Consider the following 14,464-nt stretch of genomic DNA (forward strand, 5'->3'; position numbering starts at 1 on the left):
GTTTAATACATAAAATGGCACCAACATTGCAATAAAAGCATTCAGAATGCTATAATCCCACTCAATCACCTCAAATAATCTGAAAACATCTGAAATATCAAAACGTTTTCCTGTCCAAACATCCAAATAAAAAATTTAATATACAGTGTAGGCCTTATACTGTGCCGGCAAAGTAAAAAGTAAAAAAAAAAAACAGTTAGGGACTTCCAAAATGGCTGCATACTGATCAACAACATAACTACAGCTTTCCCAGTGTGAAAACAGAAACTGAGAAAAGGAGTGGCATTAAATTTTGTTTTTTTTATGGTAAAATTCAGTTACTGGCTAGTAAATACACTGTCTGGATGCAAGCAAAGGATACATTTGGAAAACCTGAAAGAAAATCAACCAGTTGGGATGAAGAGAAAAGAGTGACTGGGAAGGATTCTGCAGGTGTTCAGCAAAAAACATTTCAAGCTTCAGTTCTAGTTCAAGAGATGGTTTCCAGTAATCTAGATGAAAAAATAAATCAATATACTCAGAGGTGATTAAAATAAATGAAACACTGAAGGAATATATCAATTCAAACAACAAAAGAGTGGAAAAAAATAGAAGAAGCTTTAGCTATCTATTCAGAAGAACTGATAAAACTGCTAAAATCAGAGGTTGACATGAAGAAAAAGCTGGTTGAATATGAGGTTTCTTAAGAAAAACTGTTTAAAAAAATAGTAGTGTTAGAGGACAGAGCACACAGAGAAAAACCTGAAGTTATGTACTCACCATAACATTCCATCTGTGTTGTCCATTTTCATTCTTCCTCAACCTATGGGTTCGGACCTGATCCTTGGATCTGACTCGGCTGCTGTTTCACAGTTTGTGGATACTACAAGCTCCTAAGCTTCTCCCTTACTCATAATTATGTAGTCCCCTTCATTCCCAAGATCTTGTTTGAAGCTCCTTATTGTATGATGTAATGAAAATCTTTACTTTACTATAAAAAGTCACTATCTGGAGCACAAATAGAAATAACTTGGTTGCTATAATCCTCTCCTGCTGTTCCAGAAGTCATGAAAAAGACAGGGTAGGGGGCTGGAGGGATGGGAGTTGATAAACAATGAAAATGGACAACACAGATGGAACATTATGGTGAGTACATAACTTCATCTGATGTTGTCAATTTCCATTCATTCCTCACCCTATCAAAGTCCCCAGCTACCTGAATCCTGGGTGGACTCTAAGGAAGAATATTCTTGAGTACTGTTGAGCTGAAGGCTGCTCTTCCCCTCAAGACAGATCCAATTTTTAATTAGTAATAAAGGTATGAGGATTACCCCAAGTTGCAGCCGCACAAATATTGTCCATGGAAGTCCTGGATAAAAAAGCTGATGAAGTTGCCATGGACCTGGTTGAATGGGCTCTTAAAGACTTTGTCAAGACCAGACCAAACATTTTATAGACAAAGGAAATGTAATCAGTCACCCATTTTTATAAAGTTACTTTCAAAACTGGTTGACCCAGTCTGGTTTCTGAAGAGGATACAAATAAATAATCTGATTTTCTAAATTTCTCTGATCTGTGTAGACAAAAACATAATTGTCTGTGAACATCTAATAAGTGCAAAATCTATTCACCTTTGTTAAACATTTTTGGAAAGAATACAGGAGGATTAATAGTTTTATTAATGACAGATCCAGACATCACTTAAGAAGGAAGGAATGACTGGCTCTTAAGGACACCCTATCCTTATGAAAAATTAAATAAGGAGGCTTAGAAGATACAGATTGAAGTCCTGAAACTCTTCTTGCCGATGTTATGGCAATGAGAAATATAGTTTTCCAAGTCAGGTATCACAATTAACAAACTGGTAAATGCCCAAAGAAACAAACAAGCAATCCTCTGAAAAGCTATGATGCCGAAGATGACCAGTGACCTGAAATAGTAGTAAAAAAGCTTTATTGCATAATCTGTACAAAACCAAACTCAAACACATTAAAAGCGCTTTTGTCCATGAAATAGTGAACTGATGAAGTTCACTATTTCTTGGATAAAACCACTTATCAGGATTTGGATTTAACTTTTACTAGGATTTGGACTTAACTTTTAATGTGTTTGAGTTTGGTTTTATACGTGTTATACAATAAAGCTTTTTTACTACTATTTTGGGTCACTGGTCATCTTCAGCACCATAGCTTTTCAGAGGTTTGCAGATATCGCAATTCACATTTTGCAGCTAGTTCAAAGGGTCTCTGAGTTAGGGCCTGTAACATTAAATTTAGATCCCATGATGGAGTAGGGTCCTTGAAGGGTGGTTTGAGTAGAAAGGTTCCTTTTATAAATGCCTTACAAAGATGTGAAGAAGCCAATGTAGAATTATCAACTCCAATATGGAAATTGGAGATGGTAGCTAACTGAACTTTAACCACAGATGGACTAGCCCCTTCATTAAAAATAGAAGCCAAGAATTCAAGAATTTTATGTACTAGTGCTGAAAAGGGGTCCATGTCTTGTTGTTGTGCCCAAAGGACAAATATTTTCTATTTGCTCTTGTAAATCTTCCTAGTGGAAGCTTTGTGGGAAGATAAAAGAATGTGGTGCACCAGAGAAGAGAGTTTTGGTTGTCTGGCTCTCAACAGAATTGGAGAAACCATGCAGTCAGCTTTAGGTCTGAGATGTCCAGGTGAATTATATCTATCGCCTAAGATAGGAGGTCTAGAATTGGATCCAGAATCCAAGGTGGGTAAACTAGATGAGGCCAAAGGAAGGAAAACCAAATCTGTCTAGACCAATAAGGGGCAATGAGGATGACTTTGCTCTTCAATCGGGATGCTTTCTGTAGGAATTTAGGATTAAGGGATTTGGGGGATAAGCACAGAGGATATCTGGGGGACAATTGTGAAGGACAGTGTCTCTTAGTGACTCCCCCAGCAGGGGGATTAGGGCAAAGAACCTGCTGCATTTGTTGTTTGAGAGAGATGCAAATAGGTCACATTATGGCTGGCTTCATTGGCAGAATATCATTTCCACCACTTCTGTGTTGAAACCATTCATGAGGTAGTAGAATGAACTTGCTCAACTTGTCTGCTGTCACACTGAATTTCCCTGTTATGTGCATTGCTGCCAGAAATTGATTTGAAGAGATCATCCACTGCCACACTCTCATAGCTTCTCGACAGAAGGGTAAGATCTGGTTCCTCCTTGTTTGTGGATGTTCCATATTACAGACATATTGTTCATTTAAACTGCAATAGTTCAGGAAGGAAGAGAGTCTTGAAATGCCTGCAATGCTAGGAGTATTGCTCTCATTTCCATCACATTGATATGCAAGTTAGCCTCTTTGGGGACCATATGCCTTGAACAGTCTTCCCCAAGAAATGCCCCCCATCCAGTCTAGGAAGCATCTGTGGTCAGTGGTCACTATGGCCTTGAGCTGATGAGGATGAATGGATGACCCTGCAATATTTGACCTGAGCAAATCCACCACCAAAGATACTTTTTGCAGGTCTGAGTTATGTTGATCTTGGTGGACATAGGTTGATATAAAATGGATCACTGGGTTGCTAATGTCAACTGGAGAATTCTCATATGGTCTCTTGTTAGTGGAAGTAGAGCTATTGCTGCAGACATTGATCCAAGGATCTGTAATATCTTGCAGGCAGGCAGCAATGAGTTCTGGATTATCATTTAGACTTTAAAACAAATGGGTTGAACTCTCGGGAAGGGAAGAGATGCTGTCATTGACGTGTTGAAAATGGTCCCTAAGAATTCTAATGTCTGAAACAGTTAAAGGTGAGATTTGTTGTGGCTGATTGTAATGCCGAGATTGGAATAAGTCTGGAGTACATAGTTTCGAGCTGCTATCAGCAGATGCTTGGTTGAGGCAGTTAGGAGCCAGTCATCTAGGTAAAGAAGCACTCGGAATCTCTGCAGTCTGAAGTGAGCTGCTCCTACTGCCATACATTTAGTGAACACCCTGGTAGTTACTGGCTCCCAGATGGAAGTGCAAATATCGCTTGGACCATCTGTTCACTTTTATGTGATAGTATGTATCCTGGAGATCTACTGAGCACATCCAGTCATCCTTGTGCAGGAAGGACAAAATGGACTGAAGAGTGACCATTCAGAACTTGGTATGCTGAACTGACTGGTTCAGAATGTTGAGATCCAAGATTGGTCTCCAGTCCCCTGTTTTCCTTGGCAGTAAAAAGAATCTTGAGTAAGTTCTGGAAATTTACTTGTCTAGGGGGACCTCTTGGATGACTTTTTTTTAACAGCTTTTGAATTTCCAAAGCTGTTGTTTTACTCTGAGCGGGTGGAACATTGTGAATTTTGTTCTGTAATGGTGTTGATATGAAAAAGGAATTATATAGCCTCTGGAAATAATTCTCTGCACTTAAGTATCTTTTGTTATGTCTAGCCAGGCTCTCTGGTGCACAGATAAGTGACCCCTGACTTCCTCTAGATGTGGACAATTGGGCCTCCTATCAGAAGCTTTGATAGGGCCTGTCAGAGAAAGAAACTCTGGACCCTTGATTTTGCAGGCGTCCTCTGCTGTGTGGGCAGTGTCTCACGTTTCAGCTCTCACCTCTGCCATTGGGAGTACTCTCTCAATCTGGACCATGGAATGGACTCTGGTATTTCCTGAACCACATATTCTGACCACATTGTTGATTACTGGAAAAGGTCCTTTAATGGGCCAAAAAACATATGCCCACAGCAGACTGGATCTTACCATCTTTCTCACACCTGGAGAATGTGTCTTTCAACTTGGGGCCGAATAATGAATTTCTGTCAAATGAAGCATTGACGATGGATGACTTGAAGTGCTCCGCAAAACCATACAGATGCATCCAGGCATGGCTCCTGATGGAAATGCCTGAACCTGATGCTCTTCAGGCTCCTTCAGCTACATGTGAAATAAGCTTCAAAGAAGAGTTTGAAATAGATTGAAGAGTTACTAACTGTGAAGCAATAGAAGACTCTACCTCAGAAGTACTGAGAGGGATTTTGAGAGTTCCTTTATCAAATCCCTCTGTAATCTGGTAAAGTGTGCCAAGTAATTCAGGGACCTGAGGGCAAAGGTCACTGATGCATGCACATGCTTTCCAAACCTGTCCAGCACCCTAGACTCCCTGTTAATGGATGAACAGAAGGACTATGTTCCGCAAGTTCTTTTTTGATTGCTGCTGCCATGACCATGGCATCCACTGGTACTCCTTTGTTCCAAAATTCACTTCCCTTTGGTGGTGCCAGGATCTTATCTGGTCTCATGGGGATCAGCTCTACAGAATCTGGGTCCTTCCATACCTGCTAAGAGATCAAACTGATGAGCTCATCAGCGGGTGAGGCACCCAAGAAGTAGATGGGCCAGTACCAAATGCCTCCAGGAATACCAATTCTTGCTGAGAAGGGTTGCTGGTAATCCAACCACTCCTCTGTTTCAGGAATTCTAAAATGTCCCCAAATGAGACATTGTCAGGTGGCGATCTTAGAGATCCTTCATCTTCACTGAAATCAGTATCTTCTGTAACTGACTCCTGAGGGGAGTCCAAGTGCCTCCTCTTGCACTTTCTCTTCCTAGGGACTTCTTTGATAGGATGTTCTGGAGAAGTATTGGAAGAGATAATTATGCCATGTGGGGTCACCTGGAGACTTTGAGCTGGCTGCCTTGTGCAGTAGAATGCTGAGGCTGACAACAAAAAGATGAGAACCAGAGGAAAGATCTGAGGGGGGAGGAGCCATCTGATCTCTAGATCAGAATACTATTTCTACCAGCTCAAAGGCAGAATGTGCCAGGGAGAACAAACCATTGGCGCAGAGAAGGCATGCTTCTGGACTGACAGCTCCCTCCGACCTGAGGACATCACACCCGAGGCAGGAGTCAGAACTGAGATATCGAATGCCGAGGCTCCATAGGGCAGAGATGGCTCTGACAACTTCGGAGTTGACTCTAACCCCTCAGGTATGAAAACAAAGCTTTGGGTCAGACAGCCATATAGCTCCAATGCATTCAGTGCTGGCACACTCAGAGAAGACATTGGCTCCAAAGACAGAAGCATCTTTGAATCCAAAAGAGATGGCACCAGGAGTCTCAGATCCAAGGGCTCCAAAACCAAAGGATGGATCGAAGAAGGAGCCAGAACTGGTGGGGTTGTACAAGTAAAGGTCTCCAAACCTGTGACAGTAGGAACTAGGAGAAATCCCATCTGAATTTGTGTCAAAAGGAACTTCCTTATCACTCTGTCCACATCCACTTCTGTGAGACTTCTGGATGAATAGGAAGAGGCTAAGGAAGGAAATTGTTTTTGAAAATGCACACTCGATATCTGCACCAACCACATCTGTTCACAATGGCATAAAATGAGATCTGGGGAATGAGGGGGACTACAGTATTATGGGTAAGGGAGGATCTTCAGAACTTGTAGTATCCATGATCAGAGCCAATGAAAATTAAAACCATCAGATCCTTAGATTTTATGCTGTACCAGAGAAATTGGAGGGAACAGACTGTATTAATTTTAAGACAGCACAAATAAGCAACTGGACCAGTGTTCCACAACAGAATTTGATAATTGAAAGGTATGCTTCAAACCTGGCCATGAGAAAGCAGCCATGATCTGTATTAGGAAAGATGCAAGCATACCAACAGAAAGACTTGATCCTGACAAAACTGGCAGAAGGGCAATGTATTAAAAACTGGAGACAGCAGAGTGTTTGTATAAAATGATTATTCACTGCACACCAGACAGAAGAGAAGCAAATTTATCTCAGCAATCAGGGAATGTCAAAAGGCAAGTATGAGATTCAAGCTGCTGTATCCAGCTTTCTTCGAAGTTTTTTTTTCCTGGAGGAGCAAAGTCATTTTTGATGCAGGACAGGCTATGGAGGAAATAAAAGTTTATTCAAGAAAAAGTGAGTCAGCAAGCAAAAGGGGACTCTGCTTCTCATTAACCTGATGGTAAGGTCCATAGAAAGACTTTGCCAGTGAAACTTTTCCAGTGTTCCAAAGGAAAATGCTTGACAGACTGAAAAAAGCACAGGAGTTGGCTAGAAGAATCAGCAATACCTTGGACTTGAACCAGAGTCTAGTACTGGGAGATGGAGATGAACAGGAAGAAGAGGAGCAACTCTGAAATTAGCGAATAAATGGAAAACTATAAAGCATCAATCACATGACTGAATATGGTTTTGCATAAAAAGTGACTGGAAAACACTAGACTTTTGTTGATTTTGTTTAACTTGTGAGTGGACTGTAAAGTATATACCAAACTTTATATCATGAACTTTTATAAGGGCACTAAAAGGGAGAAAACTAACTGTAAATAAAACAATTTTTGTTCTTAGTATTTGTATAAAACATTTCATGATATAAATCCATGTTATATACATTACATCGATTTTATGTAGTGTGTAGTCAGGGGTATTTTAAATGTGGGGGAGTCTTGTCAATGATTGCTGTATGTGTTAAAGATAATAAACTAAACAAATACTTTTCTTAGTAATAAGAAATATAGGTTTTACTGTATAACAAGAGAAAAAGGCTGGACAAAAGCAAGTTTAATGTTCATATGCTGTGATATTGAGCTGCTGGGGTGAGGGGAGTGTAACAGTACACTGACTATATTATATGTAAAAGTAGGATATTTTCATTTTTTATTTTACAAGGGTGAATATCTAGATTGCTACCTTTTATTTAAGCTGTAAACACGTGGTTTTGTAAGTCTGTAGGCTTTCAAAATAAGACAAAATGATAAAAGTTATGCACATCCTAAGCTTCTTATACCTGCAAAGATATTAGCTTGTTTGTTTTCCACTGGCAAATGTTCAGTGCAGTCAAGATGTCTGCATCTGAAGGCAACTGTGCATTCTTTTCTGACAGAAATTTACAAAGACTCATTGCTTAGTAAATTTCCATGGAGACAAGCTGAGAATTCTGAGTATTCTTTGGTGAGGGGGATGTACATTTTAAAGGTACAATTGCAAGCAGTTCAGTGAAAAAATTAAGTATGAAATTATGGAACTGAATAAGAGGTAACAACATCCCTAAAAACCTTAATACTTTAATGCAATTAATAGAACAGTGTACAATTTACTTTTATTTAAAGATAACCAGTGCACTTTTTTCTTGGGTTCAAAAATTAATATTTTCTGAAAGCATACAAGCCATTTTTCATATCTGGGAGGGGAAGAGAAATAGAAAACACAACAAACAGTAATCTGTAAGTAAGCTGGAGCACAGGCTGCAGCATAGATAACCTTAATTTTACATTAGATAATGCTCTAGATGCATCCATCAGTTTGGTGCAATTGTTCCCTTCTGGAGGTTAAACTTCATATTTTAAAGATATACATAGTTTTTTGTGTTTGCTCTAAGTTAGTAGAGGATGGGATGTTTTGTATTTAGTTTTCTTTTCGTTGGTTTCAGGGTTTTCATTAAAACAAAAAGTCTTGAAAAATGTGACACAGATTCAAATGGAGATGAGAAGAAACAAGTGTACAAAAGATCAGCCTGTCAAACATTAGTATATGCATGTAACATAAAATCTGGAAATACACATTCCAAAAAACTTTCATGTATAAAAGGTGAGAACAGTAGTTTTTATTATGATGACTATGCTGTCCATATTATCCTGGAGTGTGAATGGCCTTACAGGTGTACATAAAAAGGAAAGAATAGTCAATTATATTAAGAAATGCAGAGTGTAAATAGCATTGCGCAGATGATACATTTAGAAATAAATGAGCATGTGAATTTGACAAAGAGAGGATTTCAGAGTAGATATTCAGCAGAATACCAGGGATAGAGAAAAGAGGAGCAATTACAGTCATTGCTAGAGGGGCTCCAACAGTGATAGATGAGGAAAAAAAGATAAAAATGATGGATTTGGGGTAGTAAAGGGCTATTGACAAGGGAGGACAATACAATGGCATAAGGGTGCTGTCACTCTTCTTCTCTTTTGGCTGTTCCCATTAGGGGTCACCACAGCAGATCATCTATTTCCATGTCTTCCTGTCCTCTGCATATTGCTCTGTCACACCACCCATCTGCATGTCCTCTCTCACCACGCCAATAAACCTTATATTAGGCCTTCCTCTTTTCCTCTTACCTGGCAGCTCCATCCTTAGCATCCTTTTCCCAATATACCCATCATCCCTCCTCAGCACATGTCCAAACCAATGCAATCTCGCCTCTCTCACGTTGTTTCCAAACCGTCCAACCTGAGCTGACCCTCTAATATACTGATTCCTAATCCTGTCCATCCTTCTTACACCCAGTGCAAATCTTAACATCATTAACTTTGCCACTTCCAGCTCTGACTCCTGCCTTTTTGTCAATGTCACCATCTCCAACCCATACAATATAGCTGGTCTCACTACCCAATTGTAGACCTTCCCTTTCACTCTTACTGGTACCAGTCTGTCACAAATCACTCCTGACACTCTTCTCCACCCATTCCACCCTGCCTATACTCTCTTCTTCAACTCTCTTCCATACTCACCATTACTCTGAACTGTTGATCCCAAGTACTTAAACTCATCAACCTTCACCAACTCTACTCCCTGCATCCTCACCATTCCTCTATCCTCCCTCTCATTCACACACACATATTCTGTCTTAGTCCTGCTGACCTTCATTCCTCTTCTCTCTAGAGCATATCTCCACCTCTCCAAGGTATCCTTAACCTGGTCCCTACTCTCACGACAGATCACAACGTCATTTGCAAACATTATAGTCCATGGGGCCTCCTGTGTGATCTCGTCTGTCAACCTGCTCATTACCATTGCAAATAAGAAAGGGCTCAGATCTGATCCTTGATGTAATCACACCTCCACCTTAAATGGATCTGTCACTACCACTGCAGACTTCACCACTGTCACACTACCCTCGTACATATCCTGTACCACTCTTACATATTTCTCTGCCACTCCTGACTTCCTCATACAATACCACAACTCCTCTCTAGGCACGATATCATATGCTTTCTCAAAGTCAAAGACACAATGCAACTCCTTCTGACCTTCTCTATATTTCTCCATCAACACTCTCAGAGCAAACATCACATCTGTAGTGCTCTTTCCTGGCATGAAACCATACTGCTGATTGCTAATCATCACCTTCCTTCTTAACCTAGCTTCCACTACTCTTTCCCATAACTTCAAGCTGTGACTGATCAGTTTTATCCCTCTGTAGTTACTACAGCTCTGCACATCACCCTTATTCTTAAAAATAGGTACCAAAACACTTTTTCTCCACTCCTCAGGCATCCTCTGACTTTCCAAGATTTCATTAAACAATCTTGTTAAGAACTCCACTGCCAATTCTCCTAAGCGCCTCCATGTTTCCACTGATATGTCATCTGGACCAACAGCCTTTCCATTCTTCATCTTCTTCATAGCTGTCCGTAATTTCTCCTTGCTAATCTGTTTCACTTCCTGATTCACTATCCCCACATCATCCAACCTTCTGTCTCTCTTATTCTCTTCATTCATCAGCCCCTCAAAGTACTCTTTCCATCTGCTCAACACACTCTCCTCACTTGTGGGTACGTTTCCCTCACTGTCCTTTATCACCCTTACCTGTTGCACATCTTTCCCAGCTTGGTCCCTCTGTCTAGCCAATTGGTACAGGTCCTTTTCTTCCTGTTTAGTGTCCAACCTTTTATACAAATCTCCATATGCCTTATCCTTAGCCTTCGCCACCTCTCTCTTTGCCATGCTCCTCATCTCCTTATACTCCTATCTACTTTCTTTATCTCTCTGATAATCCCACTTCTTCTTCGCAGGCTCTTCCTCTGTATACTCTCCTGTACTTCCTCATTCCACCACCAGGTCTCATTATCCTCCTTCCTCTGTCCAGATGTCACACCAAGAACCTTTCTAGCCATCTCCCTTACCATCTCTGCTGTAGTTACCCAGCTATTCGGTAACTCTTCACTGCCCCCCCAGTGCCTGTTTTAACTCTTCCCTGAATTCCACCTCACACTCACCCCTTTTCAACTTCCACCATTTGATCCTTGGCACTGCTCTCACACTTGTCCTCTTCTTGATCATCAACATCATCCTACAGATAAACCATTCTATGCTGCCTAGCTACACTTTCCCCTGCCATCACTTTACTGTCTCCAGTCTCCTTCAGATTGGCCCTCCAGCATAGGATATAATCCACCTGTGTGCATCTTCCTCCACTCTTGTACATCACCCTATGCTCCTTCCTCTTCTTAAAATATGTATTCACCACAGCCATGTCCATCCTTTTTGCAAAATCCACTACCGTCTGACCTTCTGCATTCCTCTCCTTAACACCATACCTGCCCATCACTTCCTCATCCCCTCTTTTCCCTTCACCAACATGCCCATTGAAATCCGCTCCAATCACCAGTCACATACTCTTGGGTACACTCACCACCACTTCATCCAACTCACTCCAAACTTTTTCTTTCTCATCCATTGCACACCCAACTTGCAGAGCGTATGCACTAACAACATTCATCATTACACCATCAATTTCCATCTTCATAAACATCACTCTATCCGACACTCTTTTAACCTCCAAAACACTCTTGGCATACTGTTTCTTCAGGATAACCCCTACCCCATTTCTCCTCCCATTCACACCATGATAGAACAATTTGAACCCGCCTCCTATACACCTGGCCTTACTCCCCTTCCATCTAGTCTCTTCCACATACACAATACATCAACCTTCCTTCTCTCCATCATATCAGCTAGCTCTCTCCCTATACCAGTCATACTGCCAGCATTCAAAGTTCCTACCCTCACTATTACACCCCTAACCTTCCTCTTCTCTTTCTGCTTTTGGGCATGCCTTCCCCCTCTTCTTCTCCTTCGGCCAACAGTAGCACCCTGTTGGCTAACAGTACTGGTGGCAGTCTTTGTTAACCTGGGGCTCGACTGATCCAGTATGGAAATCTGTATCGTTGTCCGCATATGTTATTTGGCAGAGGTTTTACACCGGATGCCCTTCCTGATGTAACCTGCCCCATTTATCCAGGCTTGGGACCGGCGCAAAGAAATGCACTGGCTTGTGCATCCCCACTCCCCAAATGACGTTAACATACTGCAAGAGGGTCTCACAGCTACAAATAACTGGTGCCAAAGTCATGGCCTGAAGTTAAACGCAAAAAAATATAGCATCATACCATTCGGCAAAAACACGGCCCCTTCTGATTACCACAGCAACAGCAGCCTCCTAAATACACAACATGTGGTGAGAGACTTGGGTACTTAGGTTGACAACAATCTCACATTCGACCATCATGTGGCGACAGTGGTCAGAAAAGCCGTTTACTTTGTTCATCTCATAAGTAAAGGGATTGCATCCAGAAAAAATGAGGTTATTACCTCTCTGTTCTCCTCCCTCATTAGATCCATAATTGAGTATCACGCCCCATTTGATATGTATCTCTCCCAACACCTGCACCAACTGGAAAGGCCACAGAAATACCTCACAAAGAGAATCCATGGCCTCCAACACATGTCCAATGCGGAGAGCCTCAAATCCCTATCACTTTACTCAGTATCATACAGATTGCTCAGAGCTTATCTGTGTCTCACCTACAAGGCAATATTGTACCCTGCCTTGCTAGAGATGCTCCATATCCATAAGTCTAACTCCTCATGCATTACTCACTCGATAGACCTAAATCTAATATGCAACATCAACAAAACCTGCTGGAGAGACAGGTTTGTCTCCCAGAGGCTGCCCCATCTCTGGAACAGACTTCCCATACATGTCAAATAGAGTACTTCACTGACCCTCTTCAAGCACAACCTTGATGAGTTAATGGCAAGCCACATATTTGTCCCAGGGAATCCACCTTTGTCCCTCACTGACAGGGGGTGACTGGTGCTGACTGAGGTTTCTTTTTTGGGATAAACTCTTGGCTAGGCTTGTAAGGGCACCAAGGCCATTAGGTTAGTAACCTCCTATGATCCTATAATCCTATATATATTCTATGGAGAACTGATATTATGGAGATTAATAACATTTTGGGAGAAATAATAGAATTTGATTTGCAACATCCCGACTCCACCCCCTGCCCTGAAAACCACAATGAAAAACTTCTCTAAAGCAAATTTCACACTCCTCAAAACCGAGGTGGAATCCTTCAAAGCCCCCGGGCCTGTGAAAAATATGGCCCAGACCGCAGAATCCTTTATAAACGCATTCTATGAACACCTTCAGGAATGCATGGATCATGCAATCCCAAATAAAACCAAGACCCAATCCTCCAAAGGCAGACGTCCTGTCTGGTGGACCCCAGCAATAAACAAACTATACAATAGAAGGAGGAGGAAGCTACTACATGATAGAGCAAAATCCCAAAAAGGGAAAGTATCTCTGATCAGTGTTAGAAAAAAACTACGGGCACTCATAAAATTGTCTAAGGCCAGCTTTGAGAGAAAAATTGCACAGGACACTAAGGCTAATCACAAGGCTTTCTTTAGTTATGTTAGGAACCTGGGTGGGAATTCCCAGATATACTCAGAATTAGTCCAAAATGACAAAAAATACACTGAACCCACAGACATTGCCAACATCCTAGCTGACAGGTTCAGCGCAAACTTCTCCCCCCCTCCCCACCAAAAGGGCAAATATTTATCCCAGCAGAGTGCTGCCCCCCTGACATCTCAGATGCTCAGGTAAGAGCTGCCCTCTCCAAAGCAAAAAACACAGCATCAATGGGACCAGACGGTGTCCCGGGCTGCGTCCTACATGAACTCCAAGAAGAGCTAAACCCAAACATAAAACTACTGTTCAATCTCAGCCTTACTATAGGATATGTACCCAAAGAGTGGCGTACAGCAACAGTGGTCCCTCTCCACAAAGGTGGTGCCTCAACGGATCCTGGAAACTATTGCCCCATAAGCCTGACTAGCTTTGTCTGCAAAGCTATGGAAAGGATCATCATGGACCTCATAAATAAAGATATTGGGGACCTACAGACACTGGATCCTACCCAGTTCAGCTTTGTTAAGGGCAAATCCTGCCTCTTAAACCTGGTTGATTTCTTTGAAACAGTCACCAAGGCCATGGACGAGGGGAAGGTGGTCCACACAGCCTACCTGGACCTCGCAAAAGCCTTTGATACAATACCCCACTCGGGCATTATAGATAAGCTCACCAGCTTAAATATAAACCCCTATGTCACTAGATGGGTTGCAAACTGGCTCAAGGACAGAACCCACATGGTTAGAATTGCTGGAGCCATGTCAGACTCCAAACCAGTTACAGGTGGCGTCCCCCAAGGCTCAGTCCTGGGACCTCTCTTGTTCGGTATATATTTCTCGGAGGTACAGGCCAACATGGAAGGAATGTGGCTGACTAAGTTCACAGATGACTGCAAACTGGGTGCCATAATCGACTCTCCAGCCGACACAAGCATCCTCCAAAAGGGCCTCATAGAAACAGACAACTGGTGCCAGAGCCATAGCCTCAAGCTAAACGCCAAAAAGTGTATAGTCA

At 41.7% G+C, this 14,464-nt stretch overlaps 1 long non-coding RNA gene across 1 annotated transcript in view; it reads right to left on the bottom strand.

Annotated features, from left to right (window-relative positions):
- Window positions 1–263: 263 nt before the first annotated feature.
- LOC122806685 overlaps window positions 264–14,464 on the bottom strand; it is a 494,362-nt gene continuing 480,161 nt past the window's right edge. The window contains exon 3 of the long non-coding RNA XR_006365538.1: window positions 264–491. This is a non-coding gene — a long non-coding RNA (uncharacterized LOC122806685). The remainder of the gene's footprint in view (window positions 492–14,464) is intronic.

This window comes from Protopterus annectens, chromosome 7.part0 (assembly GCF_019279795.1).
Source record: "Protopterus annectens isolate FY-2018-M chromosome 7.part0, PAN1.0, whole genome shotgun sequence".
NCBI lineage: Eukaryota > Metazoa > Chordata > Ceratodontiformes > Protopteridae > Protopterus > Protopterus annectens.